Raw genomic sequence first — 13214 nt, forward strand, 5'->3', positions numbered from 1 at the left:
GGCAGCAAGAACGTAACTATCCAAAAAAAATTCGATCATCCAATCTTCTGTGGCCTCTTGCAAGCAAAACAAGGCCGATGCCTTCCACCTAAACAAAATTCCATTCTGCTCACAAATTCTCCTGGCAAGCCTCTGGAAAGGCAATCTGGGAATAGCAGCTGTCGGGTGCTTCATAAACTTTTTGATTTCTCGCAGGGCTGCCGAATGCTCTGCGAAACGCCTGAGTCTAGGCTGCGTTTTGGACAATCGGGAAGGACTGCTTGATTTTCTTGATCTTGAGGCTTTCAGAACGCCCATCTTCTTCCCAGTAGATGAGGGAGCTGCATAGTCAATGGGTCTAGCTGTATGCCTTACACGAGCCATCTGAAAACACAAGAAAAAGCAGAAAACTTTGCTATTCAGTAGCACACGATTAACAATTCACCATAAAGCGAGAGAGGGGGGCCAAGTAAGCAATATGCACTTCCTCGCGTTATGGTGAATCCATTCACCATAACGAGAGATGAAGGTCCACAGAAACACAATAATCCTTCTCGCATTATGGTGAATTCATTGACAACAATAAGAGGCGGATTATCGTGCATTCTTTGAGCTTCGATATTGCGTTACAGTGATTTGATTCACTATAATGCGAGACTAAGAGCCAGTCAAATCAAAACAATCCTTCTCGCGTTATAGTGAATCGATCTACTACAACGGGAGGAGGGTTCTCCCGAATCTCTTACCATTCCGTCTTGCAGTTTGGTGAGTCGATTCACCATAACACATAGAGCAGTATTGAGATTCTAATGACTCGTCGTCTGCTTTACGGTGAATCGAATCACCATGACGGAGGGCAAACAGTCGAAGAGAAAACAATGGCAGGGGGCAAACAGTCGAAGGAAAAACAAATTAAATCAAGTATTATACAAGAAACACAAAACAATCAAGTAATACACTTTCATCACATTCTATGAGTGGGAATGGATGGAGACTGTCGTGTAGGAGGTGATTTAATTGACACCAATAAGAGGTGGATTATCGTGAATTCTTTGCCCCTTGGTCATGCATTATGGTGAATTCACCATAACGCGAGTCTAAGGGCCAGTCAAAGCAAAACAATCCTCCTCGCGTTATAGTGAATCGATTTTCGCGAATCTCTTACGTTTGCCTTCTGCCATGGTGATTCGATCCACCATAAGACATGGAGCTTATTGAGATTCTAATGGCCCGTCGTGTGCTTTAAGGTGAATCGAATCACCACGGCAGAAGGCAAACAGTCGAAGAAGAAACAATGGCACAGGGCAAACAGTCGAAGAAAAAACAAAACAAACAAGCAATATACAAGAAACTTACAAAACAATCAAGTATTATACAAAAACTTACATTTCTTGCGTGTGAATGGATGGAGACTATCGTGCAGGAGTTGGAAAGTCGGTTCAGTACTGTGGCGGTAGTCGGAAGTCACCTGGAGGCAAGCAGGAGGACGGACAAGGCAAAATCGATAAGAGGACAAAAAGGTGGCGTGATTAATGGCTTTGATTAGTCTTTAGAGCGAACACACGTGCTGGCGGGCTGCCAGGGCGACTAGGCGGCGCTGACGTGTCGTATAGCATTAAAAAGGACTTTGATTAAACTTTATAGCTTGTACACGTGCTAGGTACACGGCGGGATGCCACGTGGCATTCATGTATTGGGTGGCGGGTGAAAACGCGGCGCTGACGTGTCGCGTAGCATTAAAAACGGATTTTCTAGGATACTCATCTCATTTATTGCCTCTCTTGGAGTTCGTATTCTCATTTATCTCCCCACCAACGGCCTTTATCTCCATCAACGACTGACTATCTCCTCCAACCCTCCTTCATCAATCATCCTCCTGTATCCAACGTCAAAGACAAACCTCCAACCTCCTTCATCTCCATTTCCTGCGACGATTGTATACAATTCGTTTTCCTAGTATTTTTATCTCCTTTGTGCTTTTTTCTTCTTTTGTTATTTCGTTGTTTTGGTTTCAGTCGTGGAGAAATTCTTGCTTTGTCTTTTCATCGCGTTAAGGTGAATTGAAAACCTATGACTCCTCGCCTTATGGTGAATTGACTGCGAAGAAGAGTATTTTAATTCGTTTGACACCTCCTCTCTCAGTATGGGTACTGGAGAACTATCTTTATTTTTAATTCACCATAACGTTAGAGGCGTTGCCAAAGGATGATAAAGTCGTCATATTGCGGTGAATCAATTCACCATAACGCGAGCGAAGGTCCCATAGGAAGCACAATACTCCTCCTCGCATTATGGTGAATCGATTCACCATAACGCGAGAAGAGGTCCTTGACTTAGCTGCAATTTTATTTGCGTTAGGGAAAATAGATTCACTACAACGCGAGGAGGAATACCTGGATTCCTCTGGCATCTCCTCTGGCGTTATGTTGAATCCATTTACACCACACAGAGATTTGTTGTTTAAGATCGACTGTCTCTTGATTCATTGCCTGAACTAATATTTTCCATGTCTTTTCTACAGACTTGAATTCAGCCATGGCGCAAGTTCAAGTCGAATTTGATGTGGACGAAGAGATCAAAGAAACACCTGCAACTCTATTATATGACTTCCTCTACAAATGTCGACATCATGATTTGCACCCTGCAATTTCGTTGATGTTCAATAGCGATTTTTCTCTGGAGGATACATTGTCTAGCCATCATGGATACTTCGAAGAGGCAAAGCAAGAGTTTGACGAGCTCACAAATGAAGAACCAATGATGATTGATGGGAAAAGTCACATTCATTTTAATCTCAAGGTGTCGCCGGAGAAGAAGCAGAGGTTAAACAGGGATTGGCACAAGGTGCCATGTGATAAGAAGAGAGCCTTGCTATGCCCTTTTCACAAAAGAAAGTGCCGCTTGATGGAATACTCCTACACCTTCTTATGCTTCTTGCACATGAACGTGCAATTAACAGATGAAGAATGTACAGAGCCGCCTGCAAAAAATGAAAGTGAAGACACGATTTCTCGTCAGGCAAGTCCCACCGTTGAGGATGCTGCTGAAGAGGAGGACACTCCTCATGTCATTGAGGAGTTCAATGTTGAAGAAGAGAGGAAGCTCAGTTCGGTGGTTGATATTGAGGCAGTTAGAGAACAAAACAGTGATGTAGGTCAGCTTGTTATTGAATCAGATGACTCCTCCCCCATTCCAATGCCATTACTCCCCTCCTACCAAGTAGGAGATTCAGAGTATATATTGCTGACAGACATACAACGTGTATTTAACTTAAGGGAGGATCATTGCATAGCTTTCATAGCCCAGAATCTGGAGGTCGATGACAATTTTGTAGATGATGATGGGATAGACAAGTACCTACTAGTAGATAGCCATGTGAAAGACACCGAGTTCCTTTCTGCTGCAGCAACACTAAATATGATCTATGCTGATGCCCTTAGATATGAAGGAAAAGATGCCACAGAGGAAGAGCTACAAGAAGCAAGGGACAGACTGAATATCACCAACATGGGAGGGTGTAGGGATGTGCCAAATAAGTCATCGGAAACCGTTCCTAGTTCGAGCACTAATTTATGGCAAGACGCCTTGCTTGAAGCAGATGAGAACCAAGAGGTTAGTTTTTTTTTGTTGTGGATTTGGCTTTATCAACTTTGTCCTGAAATGTTTGGTGATGTTGTTTCTAGCTAATGCTCCTTTATTTTTTCAGTTGGAAATATATGAAGACACATTCCTCAAACGTGCTTCAGGCAAGCGTATGGCGGGATTGGGCCACGATTCGACACTAGGAACATATATACACCGCCTAAAATTTCCTCAAATTGTGATATTTCACGCTAGCTACTCCAAGGACAATGCCAGTTTTCCTCTGATGGCGATAAAGACTTTATCCAGGTATTTAGGTGGCTATCACTTAAGGCTGAATGCAAACAAGGCAATACTTCTGGAGCAGCAAGCAGCTGTTCAAATTTTTGGAGAGGGACCTGGAGTATAGTCGTTAAGATGTAAATATTATATAACATATGCTGCTTACGGGTTGGCATGTGGAATCACTGATCCTAATCTGTTGAGTGATTGTGGGAAGAAGCATCTTCTTAGAACAGCAAGGCCAAAGGTCCCTGTTGTGCCACTGATAGAGGATGAAGAAGATGATGCAGAAACGTCAACAAAAAAGGCTCGGCTGGGGGAAGTCTCTGTTCCAGATTAACAAATTTAGATTGTTCTAGTTGCTAAGAAGTTTCGTCATATTTCTCAATACTCTTCTTGTTTACCATTACAAACTATGAAATGTATATATATTGGAAACATTTATATGGGACATAGATGAAAGCTCTTGTTCTTTTAAAATCTTTCACAGTTACATCATTGTTTTACAATATATATTTCAATGATCAATTTTCTTCCACACTCTGCCCTGTCTTTGTCGTTGTCTTAGCCATTCAGCATGATTCTGCTTTCCCTGTGAGGAGACATATATTGAACGTCTCCGTTCAGCCTGAACCTTTCTTATTGCACATGACACAGCTGATTCAACATGTTCGATCTTCACACGAGCCCTCACTTGAATCCGCCTATACCACCACTGACATAGTTGCTTCATGGGATTACTTTTCTTTATTCCTCCTCCATGTTGAGTGGCCCTTTGATAGGCACAACGTGCTTGCCAATGAGATCTTTCCATGCCTTGGGTAGACCAAATCCCAAGGCTTCCAAACTCTTCCGCAAAAAAGGTTCCATGTGCATGCAAAATGTGCTACAAATGCTCAACAACAACAAGACATTTAGTATCGTACAATATTTTTTGAACAACAAAAAATACTCAAAGCTGTAGGTTTTCAAGTAATTACCATGTATTGTGTCAAGTTTGTCGCACCCCATGCCTTTTCATAGCTAGTGTAGAACTCTGTCACAACTGCCTCAAATTTCTCAACATCCCCATCTTCAAACCTTGCTTTTTGCAACAAAGGTGCTAGGCGATCAAGTGCCAACCACGCTTTGGCCTTTGCCACCCTTGCTTGTCCTGAAGAGCCTCGGTCAGGTACAGCTGCATGAAGCTTCCTCCACACCTCAAAATCTGTACCCAGATGACATCTCTGGGTATGATTAGATAAGAACTTTCTGGCTTTTGCACCTCCAAAACATGGTTTGCTAGGAACATTTTCGGTCTTCCCTGATCTTCTCAAGTCCTTCTCAATCTTCACTTGACCACAATGTAAACCTGCATCTGAAAGCACTTGCTCTATTTTTTTAATAGTTCTTTCACTCTCTACTGCTGGTTTCATATTCCATGAAAATTCGATGTACATGTAGACTAGTTTCTCAATTATTCTAACCAGCGCATGCAAAACACAAATATGAACTCTGATCAAAGGGATAGGAAGAATTGGATCCCAAGTAGGATCCACTCCTGGAGCATCACGATTTGGGGGTTCACGCCTATTACTGATTGCATTTGGGCATTTCCATTCTCTCTCTTTTCCTCCTTTGAAGACACCTCGTTCGGTCATACAATATAGGCAAGGATACTTGGCCATTGCTCCTTGGGAAATACCAAACATGCATTTCAAGGTTTTAAGATCTGCAGCCAGGTGCCATTCAACCTCATATTCACCATATCCTTCTACATAAAGCTTTTCGCCATTCGACTGCTGCTGGATAGTGGAAGGAAGCTTAGTCTGGTTGAAGTACCACTTGAGAATTTCATGGGTCTCTATTGGAACCTGTTAACAACAACTGTTAGATTGTCTACAACATCATAACAAGAGGATAGCAACATAATATTCTTTATTTAAAAATGGATAGCACGTCACCTCAAATGCAGCCAGCCACCAAATCTCATTTTCGGATTGTACACTAAAGTGCTTCTCATCAGCATTACTGATACTTGCATCCAAAGCTCTATTCATTAAAGTAATGCTAACCCTTTCCAGCTTCTGTCCTTTGATCACCTCACTCTCATCAAGTTTCAAAACAAATTTCAGCCTTCCATTGCACTCATGTACACTGATGTCATAAAATTTCACCATAGCCATTTGTAATTTTCGAACATCCATGATGAAATTGTTGAACTCTGTAAGCTCTATAATTTTCTGTTCCCGCTCTTTTTAGTCACTGTCAATGTGCTAGACACGTGACAAGGCTCTCCAACAAGTTCGACCATTCCCAAGTTGAGAATATTTCGAGCTTTGTTTACGTGAAATGGTTTTGGAATGGGAATTACTGTTTTTTTTCCAAGCTTGCAATTGAAACCCTCTTTTACTTTATTAAACAACATCCTGTAAGACTTTGTGCTTATACCAGCCATGTCACATATACCTTGTGCATCTGCAGGCATGAATGCTTCACTCACCTCCTGCAAGGATTGCTTTGCTATGTCTGATCGAAGTCTTGCAAACTTAGGATGCTGTATTGCTGACTCCACGATGTCTTTTGTCAGAACTTTGCCAAATATATCAGAACCTTGCTCTTTTGGACCCACAACATCTGTGACCATCCTGAAGCAACAACGATAGCTATTTCAGTCCACCATTCATCTAACTATACCACCCCCACACCCAATCCCCCATCTCCAAGAAAGGAACTAAAGATGAAAATGAAAGTGAGTGCTCAAAGAAATTTAAGCTCAAAGAAATTATAGATCCCAATACCTGCAAGCTTTTACACGACGCTTCCATTGGCCACCTCCAACATTGAGTTCTTCCAATGGTTTGATCCGTCTCTTGCGTAATCGAGCACCTAATGGCGTGTCTTTCAAATATTGCAATTTTTTGTTGAACTTTTCAAGTTGTTTTCGAAGGTGTGCATTCTCACTCTCCAATGTGAAATTGTTGATTTCTCGAACTGCCAAAATTTCATTCTTCTCCTTAATAGTGTCCTGCATCTTACAAATAGTCTGCTGCAAATGATCAAACTCTTTTTGTAACCCAGCACAAACTTTTGCCTTGTCCTCGTTTGAAGCTTGCAAAGCTGTTGTGATCGATGCCAAGTAAAAATTCGCACCTTCAAGCATTTTTATCCTGGCATCTCTATCACTCAAATGTCTTTCAAAGATACTTTGACATTGGCCAAACAGTCTTTTGCAATACCCAAGCAATCCATTTTCACCCTCACACACAAACTTGAAGAAACTTGTCAACCCAAAGAATGATGGAGATTGAGAGGAGGTTGGATCTGGTGGGTAAATACTACCATCCAACCAAAGGTCCATATTTTTCTTTCCTTCATTTCGAAGCTCAGTAATGCGGGCTTCGCATGCTGGCCTAGACCAGTTTCTCTTACAGCAGAGCAGGGAGCATAATCGGGTTCTACTTGGAAGTGGATGTCCACCTTTTTCCTCTTTTGCTGCACAGGTTCCATTGCATTGTTCTGTGCTTTAACAACACCAAAAAGCATAATGAACTCACACTTTAACCAAAAAAACCCCAAAGATATTACACTTATCTCCCGTGAAGAAGATTGCTTCATTAAAACCAAAAGACAACATCACTAAATAATACCTCCTTGTCCATCAAACAAACTTGTTGGTATCATGGATGAACCAAAATGTACAGAGTACTTGTAAGCACAACCCTCACTTGAAAAAGGTAAGAAATGGGATTGTTATTCATGCACAAGCAGGTATGGCGCATGAAGAACAAATACTTTTCCATCCTTTTTCAAAACTTGCCGCCTTGAGAAGAAGAGAAAATCAAAAACCTCCCGCTCAAAAAAACTCGGATTTGGAGTGGTAGTGGTTGTGCAATCGGGAAGACAATGAGGGAGACAATGCAAGATGATGGGTTGCAGGGACGAAGTTCGGTTAGCAGAGTTGGATTCGTTACATTCAAAAGTGTAATGAAGAAAGAGAGTGGTGTCTTTTTTCAATAAAATAAGGCACCATAGTGGGAATAAAAAACTATACTCAAGATGCATTGTTTTGAATTAAAAAACACCCTACATGTCAGTTAATGGAATAAAGAACTCAAAAACGACGCACGTGCCCTCCAATATTATATGTGGATTTATTGGCTTGCTTTGTCCACATCACCATCCCAAGGGATCTCTTACAAGGCCCCTTTTTGAGTCCAAATTTTCCCTAATGCCATGGAGTGGCAGGCTGCGTCATAATACCAGTCCTGGAAATGTAGTTGGTACATCACATAAAGGTAATGTTACATTCCCATAACGCCGCTACGGGCATTACCACAAGAGGGGACGGCCTCTGGCTCACCACCCAGCCATAGAGGAAGAATGAGGATTGCCCCTCATCCCCCAGGCTATATAGTGTGTGGCCTGTCGTCCACACTAGCCTGGCCGCCCATGACTCCGCATGGGCGTCCTCTCCCACTGAACCCCGGACATGGCCATCCGGTCTGCCCCGTCGGTCACAAGCATTACAGCCTACGTGACATTACCCCCCCTTAAGAAGAGTTTTCGTCCTCGAAAACAAGCTAGGGAAACCTTTTGGAAATTGCACTACGGTGTTCCCAGGTTGCTACTCCTCATCCCTATCTGTCCATTTAACAAGTACCTCCTGGTACACTTTATGTCGGGTTTGTCTGTCTCGATACCCAAGAATCCTTTCCGGTTCATGTGGTATCTTTAGTGGAGTGATTAATTCCACCAAAATCTCTGGAGAAACTGCGTTCTCTAACCCGTGAACTGATTTCTTCAGTTTACTGACATGGAAGACAGGATGAACTTGAGAATTCTCCGGTAACTCAAGTTTGTAGGCTACGTCCCCAATCTTCTTAAGGACCTTGAAAGGACCGCAATATTTAGGAGAAAGTTTATCACACTTTCCCGTTTTCATGGTTGCTGACTGCGCAGGAACCTTTAAAAATACAAAGTCACCTTCTACAAAGGTCACTTGTCTGCGTCCTTTATCGGCAAATGTTTTAGCGCGATCCTGGCGCTACGAATGCTCTCGCGTGTAGCTTTGAGCATATCATTCATATCTTCAAGGGAATCCTTGACAGATTGAATCTTCTCCTTTTCTAGGCCTACAGCCATCGGAGATCTCGGCTGGAATTCATACATTAACATGAATGGTGTAAATCCAGTCGCTGAGTGTTTGGAGCTGTTATTTATAGGCAAACTCCAATAAGGGCAAGTACTCTTCCCAATTAGATTGCTTCTTACTGACATAAGAACGCAACATATCCTCGAGTATTTGGTTAACCCTTTCTGTTTGACCATCAGACTCTGGATGATCTACAGTACTCATACTCAGAGTAGTATCCAACTTTTTGAAGATTTCCCTCCACAAATGTCTGTTGAACTTTCTTTCTCTATCCAACACTATATCTGCGGGCAGGCCATATAGCTTGTAGAGATGTTCAATAAAGAGTTTTGCCAACTCTGGCGTTTTTACAGTTTTCTTCGTGGTAATAAACTTTACCATTTTAGTTCTCCACTACTACCCACACCGAGTCATTCCCTCGACTCGTCTTGGGTAAACCGGTAATGAAATCCATGGAAATGCTTTCCCATTTCCCTTGAGGAATCTCCAGCGGATGGAGTAGTCCTCCAACCTTAAGACGTTCATGTTTATTGACCTGGCACTTACTGCATTTCAGCACATAAGTATGGACGTTCTTAAACAAACTAGGCCAATAAAACTGTCTTTTTACTAGTGCATAGGTCTTCTGAATCCCAGGGTGACCCACACTTGGACTATCAAAACTATACCCCGAAGACTCGGTTAGCCTCTTCGGACTCTCTCGCTTCGCTACCCGCCGCACCTACGGCCAGTCTCTCCGGACTAGCATTATGTGCCGGCGAGGAAGGTGGGTGCGGCTGTGACAAAGTGCGTACGCGTACAACGCGCCAGACCTCTGTAAAGACAGGATCATGCTCACACAAGCCATAATTTGGTATTTCAACCAAAACCTGAAGGCAAATTTCATGCCTTGATTTTGCATCATGTCATTAGCACAGAAGCTAATGTACTGGAGAGCACTCTAGTAGAACAAGTTCTTAGACTATGCTACTAGATATTTGTAGACTACGCTACCATGTTGCTTCACCAACTTGTTAAAACTTCTCCTTGGAAAGCTCTACGGCCATAGGAGAAATAAACTAGAGCCAATCTAATCATGCATCACAAGGATTAGTTCCAAAGCTGAGAGATACTTTCTCTCTTAGAGTAACATCGTTGCACAAGCATATGCTCTAGAATTTTGTTGAATTTCTAACTACCATCAATCTACGGATGGTTAAACTTTACTCTAACTCAGAGTAAATGTAAGTTTTGAAAATTTCCTTCAAATATAACAATCAAACTTCCTATCTCTTATGCCATACTATATATGCGGGTAGACCATATAGTATGTGGAGATGTTTGATAAAGATTCTTGCACCACTACGGGTGTCTGGAATTACATCCATTCACTTACAACTCTTTGTTGCTATTACCAGACATATCCCTTCAAGTATTGTCTGGACTCACACAACTATTCGAGTTTATGTGATATTTGAGGATATCCCTCCTTTCCCTCAAGAAAGGTTTTTGTCCTCAAAAACTGTACTCTCAAGCGGACTACGCGCTAGTGTCATAGGTCCAAGAACAAATCTAGACCGTGTTAAATATATTTTTATTCTTGAGTCCTTCCAAGAAACTTTTAAACATCTTGCAACGAAGATGTGGTATAGTGTCTACGCACATATGGTGGTACTATTGATAAACTGCTTTGCAACAGATCAGTGGTTTCACACTTGTAACAAAGTGCTTTATTGTTGCATATTATTACCCCTCATAAGCGGTTACACACTTATGAATCATTTGGGTGGGTTGTACCATCTATCAAGAAAATTGCAAATCACTAATAACCACATTATCAATCCACAGATAATGACTGAGCTTGCTGCTGCAAAGCCATAGGTTGCTAGATAATTGATGGTAATTACACAAGCCCAATGTCTCATTACATCATACATTCAATATAAATGCAAACATCACAGTACTTCGTGATGATGAACTTAGGAATTTCATCCTATCCCTGTTTGGTGTTGGTATGTAGTATAACTATGAGAACATTATTTGCTGCCTCCTCATTATAGCGGCAAAGCTACCTACCCATTACAGGTGGCAATCTCTACCAAGCTATAACCAATGACAAGCAAATAAACGAGTACTCTTGTAAGTTCTTCATAACCATATCTCACACCAAACTCATAATCACTACGGATTAAATGCCAGGGCTTGCAAAATTGAATGTTATCTGATAGGTAGAGGGGATCATCAAACTACGGATGACCTCGACAACTCACTAGGACTAGTTATGTGTAATTTTTAAGTTACTCCACTCTCCTTGCTTATTCCATATCATCGAACAAATCGGTCCCTCGATTTGAGCAACCTCAACATATTTATGAGTACCTCGATACTCATGGATTGTGGTTCGGTAATTTAAAATGTTGATCTAGAGTATCTTTCACTCGAGGATCTTAATGTTATTAGCAGTTATGTATTAGTAGTGAGTAACTACGTACCCATTATCATCACACTAGTAGCTCCATACTAGTTTGTGAGTAACTCCGTACCCAATGGCGTACCTCCCCCGAGTGGGAGTACCATATACAACCATCTATAACAAGATGCTTAAGTCACTTGCTGCTAAGAAGTGATTACACAAATTGACCCCTCCATTGCACATTGCAATACAATCTCTGGTCTTACAACACGAATTTTTGGACGTCCTTATCATAGAGGTCAACTTAAAAACTAGTGCATAGGTCTTGTGGAGTCTCGGCTGACCTAACCACACCACTGGTGACTTCCTACAAAAAATGTGGCGCCGAAGTCACCACCTATGTACTTTAACTCCGTAAAGTACATGGTCTTCATCTATCATCTATGGAAAGTTGTAAAACATTCCTGCGATGGATTTTTATCACCCTAAAATTATTGTGCACTATTTTAGTGTGAAGAGCTTTTTTCCTAGGTACCATGGTTCACCCCAAGCTCTTCTTTTGCTAAATTCTCCGATTTAACAAAAGATATGTCTGCCTTCGAACATTCCAGTTCAGCCCCAGACTTTGAGTTCACTTCTTAACACTCCGGTTAAGGCAAAACTCACCAGATACAGTAGGATTTACCACTAAGCTCTCCGACTTAGCCTTCTATCCTAACTCAGCCTGAGTATGTACACTACATATGTCGGATCCGATACTAACAACAACCAGGCTTGTCTGGAGTGAGATACTACTCACTATTGCCATGTAAAACCTTATTAAATCCTAGAAATGCTCCACTCATTCCCAGGGGTCATACGACTCATAGGGTTTACACGCACATGAACTTTGTAAGCAACATAGCCTGTCATGCAATATTACAATTGCTTATGTAGGAAAGTAATATATTTTCCAAATTCATATGGTAGCAACTAAAATGTGCTCACAATCGCACACTTATGTTGAACATAGGCAAGACTACACTTGCAAAATGCTATAGGGCGTCCCCCATGCATGAAATTGTCCAACCAAACTAGTCTTACTGCTAACCTCTAGATTTAGATCACTCCGGAACTGAATCACTCTGTTAGCACTAGCACACCATCATGGTCTTGCTACCTAGAGCTTCTCCGAACTCTGTAACTGGGTTTTATCCCAACTTATGGCTATATTTAGTAATTTTCAAAGTTCAAATTTTATGTTGCACACTTTATCACTATAGACAAGTGTACATACAGACCTGCCAAAGAGTCAGTTACATGCACAAGCCTTGGCGTCCCATTCCACCAAGACTATAATCGATTCTGTGAGAATTAGATGTCCCATACCATCAAATTACCACCAAACCAATTGATGTGACATATAAAAAGGCTCTTTCCCCCCTCGAAAGGTCACCACAAACTCTCGAGCAGTGGGATGTCGACGCATGGCAATAAAAAGAAGAGAAAACCATGCTAGTAAGTTTAAGAACAGTTCTCTTCGTCGATCAAATTCTATAAGGGCATTGAGCATTACATCTCAAGACTATACCCCTTCAGATTTACCTTTGATTTCTACAAATCAATTCTAAATTTGCTATTATTATCTAGGTGTATGCTAATCCCTCAGATTAGTACTCCTAAATAAACCATTCAATTGAGTACTGCTAGCAGCACTACTAGCCCCTTAATCCCAAGTAATACACACCTTAGGGATTACTTTTACCAGGCAATGTACGTGACTAAATCAAACTAGTCACTAATCTCGAGGCCCAAGTAGTGACACTTTTTGTTACTTTTAACAAGGGCCAGCTTGCCTCTACGGGC

Source organism: Cibotium barometz, chromosome 57 (genome assembly GCF_041138505.1).
Source record: "Cibotium barometz isolate CiBa-2024 chromosome 57, ASM4113850v1, whole genome shotgun sequence".
Lineage (NCBI taxonomy): Eukaryota > Viridiplantae > Streptophyta > Polypodiopsida > Cyatheales > Cibotiaceae > Cibotium > Cibotium barometz.